This window comes from Equus caballus, chromosome 19 (assembly GCF_041296265.1).
Source record: "Equus caballus isolate H_3958 breed thoroughbred chromosome 19, TB-T2T, whole genome shotgun sequence".
Classification (NCBI taxonomy): Eukaryota; Metazoa; Chordata; class Mammalia; order Perissodactyla; family Equidae; genus Equus; species Equus caballus.
In genome coordinates this window covers 40,770,106-40,776,140 of record NC_091702.1, presented here as the reverse complement: position 1 = coordinate 40,776,140, position 6,035 = coordinate 40,770,106, and the positions used below count along the sequence as shown (strand labels likewise).

The following is a 6,035-nucleotide window of genomic DNA, read 5'->3' as shown; positions in this document are numbered from 1 at the left end:
TGCTTGCATCTCATTGGCCACTCCATTGCCACTTTGAATAAAATTGAGATCTGCTGCTAAGGAAGAGGTGGGGATGGATATTGGGTCAACATCGATGAGATTGCCATACAGTCCATGTGTGTTGAGAGAAGCAACGAATGGTGTGTAGTTGTGTAGGAGTCTCCTGTGGACACTAGTTTCCCTCTGTCTGCAGAGAAGACAAGGAGCTCTGTGTGCTGGCTCACCTGGGAGTGCTCACCTGTTGGGAGAGCTCTTCATCTCCCACACAGAACCAGACCTGCCAAGTTGTGGGGAGAGATGCTATCTGCCAGATCACTCTCTCCTGAAGATGATGCCAGGCAAGTGAAATCGGCACCTTGCTCTGAGCTAGGCCACTCTGGCACTTTCCCTAGAGACAACTATGCCAGCTTACCTACGAGGACACAAGCCCAACTCCAGAGATGCCCCTGCACGGTGCTCGCCACTGGGTCTGGGACCAGTGAGCACCTCCTTCCAGGTAGGCTCCAGTGGCTTCATTCCAGCCCCCCCTCCCCACCCCTTGGGGGAGATCCCCAGCCCATGTCTGCATGTACCCTCCACTCCAGGGAGAGAGTTCACTGCTTTATCCCCAGATTTGTTCTGCTGGGAGTCTAAGCCGTCCATCAGTTCAAAGGGCAAGCCCTTACATGTTTAAATTTAATATTTACAATGGTAGACAAGGAATAGGGGGCAAATATAGACTGCTTTGGCCCTGTGGCTAACTTCTTCTTCTTCTTTTTTTTGGTGAGGAAGATTCACCCCAAGCTAACATCTGTGCCAGTCTTCCTCTATTTTGTGTGTGGGTCGCCACCATAGCATAGCTGCTGTCGAGTGATGTATGTCTGTGCCAAGGATCCGAACCCGGGCCACTGAAGCAGAGCAGGCCAAACTTACCCACTAGGCCATAGGGCTGGCCCCCATGGCTAACTTCTTAATTAGCTGCTTTCTGGTTTTCTGGTCTCCAATGCTCCTGGTCCTTCAGGCCTGGAGGGGAGGCCCTACCTTCCCCTGGTCTCCAGGCTCTGCACCATTGGGTGGATGTGATCTCTTCCTCCCCAGGAGACCCACAGGCCTTTCCTGACGTTTTATCCCTCCTCCTTGGACTACTGCAAGGCCACTTGCTTGTGAAGGAAACTGAGGCACGGAAAGGTGGTTGCTTACACTGGACCAAGATGTGTACGTGGAAGAAGGGCCCTGGGGACGGGAGGAGAAAGCTGAGGGGTGGCGGACCAGGCTTTCCTGGGGCAACCACTTTCTAAATCTCCTAGGGGTGCCTCAGTGCTTTCCTCTGTGTCTCAAGGGGCATTTCTTTTTTATTTCAATGGCCATCTACATAATTCAATAACTGCACCAGTTGTGTGTTACAATAAACTGCATTCTCTTCACAGAGCAGCATTCGAAGTGGGCCTCAGTTTCTGCCACTCTTGTTGGACACGGCCTGAAAATACCTCTTCCTCCTTCCCGTCACTTCTCTCCATTCAGTTCCCTCATGAGATCGAATGTGTTTAAAGAGAGAGGCCCTTAACCAGACAATTAAAGTAGGATTTCCCTTTAAGATGGAGTTTGCAGAAAGGAACCGTGTTTAAAAGCAGGGACCACCTCTTTGGGAATGCAAAGGAGAGAAATAATCAGCTTCAATTTGCGAAGAACCATTTGTCATGAATGCCCTACAACTATGTCTGTTGTAGATCTTTTCTCCAGTATAACTAAGTTATTGAACATATATCATGGAACGTTTCTAGACTCTGGGGCTCTGCAGACAGCCCCCCAGAGGCCAGCTTTTCCATTTCTTACAATATATACTCAGGCAAAGACAGAGTGTCATTCTTAGCACTTTGCGAATTGGTATTTTTTTTTTAACATAGTTTTGTGCTGTTTAATGCTAGGTGCTTAATACCTCGGAGCACTTAAAATCCTAATAGCACGTTGAATTATCACTGCTTTGCAGCCAGGGAGGCTAAAAGAAAGGTTTAAAAAAAATGATCAGGTGCCTGTTCTGTTCAGTTCAAGGTGGAAGCAGAAAGTCGAGTCCCGGGACGACATTACATCGACAGCGTGCTCCCCTCCTAGCGTGTCTGTGTATATGGAAATTATTATTGAGAAAGCTCAGCCAAGTGTCTCCTTTCTCAGCAGCTCAATTCTAATGCCTCCAAAGCACAAAACCAGAGTGGCTGGAATGGAGCAGCAACTTGGTTTGAATAAATCATTTCAATTCCTGGAGGGTTATTTTCCTTATAAAGCAGGGGTCATGTCCCCCAAAGATTGGTGCAAAGTCTCTTGAATTCTTGGAAAATGTTCATGGGAAACGCAAACAAGGATCTATCTGTGAGCCAGCCCTGGTGACCTAGTGGTTAAGTTCGGCACTCTCTGCTTCAGTGGCCTGGGTTCAGTTCCCGGGCGCAGACCTACACCGCTCGTCTGTCAGTGGCCATGTTGTGGTGGCGGCAGCTCGCACACAAAAAAGGAAGGTTGGCAGAGGCTGTTAGCTCAGGGCGAATCTTCCTCAGCAAAAAAAGAGAAAAAAAAACACACCTGCAATGCTTTCTTAATACCTATGTGGGGATTATTTGTTTAATGAGCACTGACTGAAGATTTCATCTACACTGCATTCTGGGCACATAGGACAGGGCTCAGGCATGGACCAGAAGTGTTATAGAGCAGAAGGGGGTACATTTAACCCCAGCCCATAAACTTGAAGATACGTATGCTCAGTAAAAAGAAAACAGAAAAGATATAGAACAGTGGATATGGTATGCTGACATTTGTATAAAAAAAGGAGAGAAGAAAATGGATACACATTTGCCTGTATTGTATGTATAACAGATACATCTGGTAACATCAGTTAGTAGGAGAGGGGGAATGAGTGGTGGGATTAAGGGATAGGAGAGAGAACTTCCATTCATACCTTTTGGACCTTTTAAATTTTAAACCATGAAAATGTATTACCTATTACAAAAAAATAAATAAAATTTAATCAAAAACACAATGTGACCTATTCCAAGGGGCAGGGGAGTGGCTCAGAGGCCTGGGAGTGGGAGAGCAGGATGAAGAGGCCACTGTCTCAGCCAGCCTGGCTGATGGTCATGATGTCCATTGACCTCAGACTGGATGCCTCCTGCTGCCCAGAGCCCTCCCAGGGGCCAAGGGCAGCATGTGTCCAGGAGTCAAGGCTCATGTTATTTCTTCAAGCAAACGATAAAGTACACGGGTAACCAGCTATCATGTAATGCTCTTCAAGCAAAGCAACAAGCATGCTTATGTCCCTGTCTGCTGTCGAGGGATGCAGACCAACCAGAGGGTATCCCAGAAGCTGGCCAGGACGTGCTAGAAGGGAGAGTCGAAGACATCAGCGTGTAGTCTGGTTATGAGAGGGTGTGTGGAGCCAAGACTCCTGTCTCCAGCTGTTTGAAGGGAAGCTGGAACACAGGCCAGATGAGAGCCCAAGTGGAATATTTCTTGAGCAAACTACAGACTTCAAGCTGCCTTTCCTCATCTGCAGCAAGGGGACAATAGTACCTATAACAACAATGCCCCTGGGGTTTTCTTGTTCAGAGACGTAACATATGCAAGATGTCTGGCACTCAGCGAGCACTCTGCAGGGGCTCCCTAGCCCCATCTCCACCATATGCATTTCCTGTCCAAGCAAGGACATTTGTCCTGGGAGGTTCCAAGGGCTGAGGGCTGCACGCAAATGGACTTGGTTTCCTTTTAGAAAAGACTTTCTTTTAGATAGAACTGTTCAAGGATAGAGCAAATCTCTCTCAATGGGCATCCTTGAGAGAATGGCATTTTACGGGAAGAAACTGAAGGTTGTCTTTGCTGTCTCTAAGTTCACTATACAGGAGGCGGGATCGGAGCACCAGGCCCCCATTTCAGGGGCCGTTGCTCTGGGCCCTTCCTCCCTACGCTTCTCTGCTCCTGTTCCAGAAATGCTCAATTAAGAAAGCATTTCCAGACCTCTCTGCGGCTGGCACCACCACATTTTTTGCATTCCCTGCCTCTGCTGCTCCCGGAGCTGCGAGCTGTGAGAGCTGTGTGTCTGTCTGCGTGTGTGCATCTCACCTACCTCGGGAGAAAAGGGTGTATGTGAGTCCTGTGACCCAACCTAAGAGGGATTTTCTCTTTTGACCTCACAATGCCAGCGAGGGGAACCTTCTCCAGATTCTAGTGATGACCACAAGAGAAGCAAGTGTCTTCTTAGGGAGAATGCCCTTAATTGAGCACTGACTCTCAAGAACTTGTGAGCAGACGCTGCTCTGGGCCCATGGGGATTACAGGATGGAGGGTGTCTAGCCCCTGCCCTGGGGGCAACCACCGTCAAATGGGATGGACACACACTTATGAAATCAACTCCCACTCTGGCAAGCTGAGAGAGATGCCCAGGGAGATAAACGCCTTAGAGACCCAAGGAGAAGCTGGTGATTAATTCTGACACGAGGCACACAGGTCAGCGATGGCTTCACACTGTAGGTGAGGTTGAAACTGGGGTTCAGAGGTGAGTCAGAGGCTGACAGTGGGAGGAATGAATAGGATTTCGAAGTTCTTGCTGGCTTCATCTGTGATCTGTGAATCCTTTTGTTCTCCTGCGTTTTCACACCAGTGAAAGCATTTCCCCTTCCAGGGTGTGACCCGCCCTTGCTTCAGACACCCTTTTGGGTGGGGCCTTGCAGGACATCTCTGGCTGCCAGAGCTGAAGCTGGGCTGGTCCTGGCCAGATCCGCTCCCCACCCCCAGGGAGACTCTGCTCCCCTTCCCTTTTTCTTTCTCCCCTCCAGTGCCCTGTCTGCGGAAACTTATCCAAGTTCCAAGTAGTAAATTTAAGGCCTTGGCAGCCCTCCCACAGATGACTCCCAACTTATCCCGTTCCAAGGGTGGGGGTGGGGAGGCCAGGAGTTCAGGGCTGAGGATGTGGCCCGCCGTGCGAGAGCTCTGGGCGCCATCTGCTGGCAGAAACTAGTGGCCAGCTTGGAATGGGAGGCCAGGGACAGGCAGGAATTTACCAACAAAAGGGACAAGTCCTGGATCTCCGACAGTGAAGGGCATTCACTGTTTAACTGACATCAGACAGAAAAAGGGGAGAAAGGAAGTGTGTATGTGCATGCATGTGTATATGTGTGCACATGCATGTGCCCGAGTTTGTGTGTACGTGGATTCCTACATGGTGACTGACTGCATGCTGGGCCCGGGTAACCTGGAGGGTGTGTTGGGATGGTGTGCATGCTTCTGTTATTGTTTGTTAGGGTGAGTATATGGGACTGTCTCCAGAGTAAAACGACAGTAAATAAGAAGATAATCAGGCCCAGATGTATTCCTCCAAGGGAAGTTTCCAGATGTCTTCTCATTAATCCTCAGACCGAACGTGTGTGATGTGCGAGACTCAGCTGATTGCATTTTCAGTTGGGGAGAGTGAGACACGCAGAGTGATCAGGACCCAGAGTGAGAACGCTGGTTTTCCTACAAGCATCAAATGACCCAGGGATAAAGACCTGCAAGGTCATCTAGTTCATCCTCATTATTTCACAGAGAAGGAACCATGAATTTAGTGAGGGAAGCACAAAACAGAGATCCTATTCGATTACCTTTAAAGTCTTTCTCAGCCATAAGTTCTGATGGACAAACCCCCACCCCAACCAAACCCACTATTAGTGCCAGGAGGATCCTCGGCACCTACGCCCCTGCCCAGCCCACCTCGGCCTCACCTCTTCTCTATTTACCCTCCTGGAGGAATTTCCTGACCCGTAAATCTTGAGAGATTTATTATTTCCTGAGGCATCCCGTCCTTGGAAAATGTGGCTTTCCGGTTGCAGACTCAGAACCATGCTGGGGTCACGGCTCTCAAGTGGGAGCAGAATTTCTCCTGGATGGTGGTGAGGCGGACACTAGCCATCCATCGCCCCCAGAGGGGCCACCAAGGGCACCACTTACTTTTCCTGGCTCCCAGCTAAAGCTGCTGGAACAGCCAGATCAGGAGTTTCTCTCTGCAAGTTGCGAGAGCAACCAGAAGTCCCAGAAGAACT

The 6,035-nt window shown here is 49.4% G+C and overlaps 1 long non-coding RNA gene across 1 annotated transcript; it reads left to right on the top strand.

The window, feature by feature from the left end:
* The first annotated feature begins 200 nt into the window (after positions 1–200).
* Positions 201–2,999, top strand: LOC138918930 (uncharacterized). The gene is made up of 3 exons (XR_011428696.1): positions 201–496; positions 1,078–1,194; positions 1,407–2,999. It is a non-coding gene; the product is annotated as an uncharacterized lncRNA (long non-coding RNA).
* Positions 3,000–6,035: the final 3,036 nt, after the last annotated feature.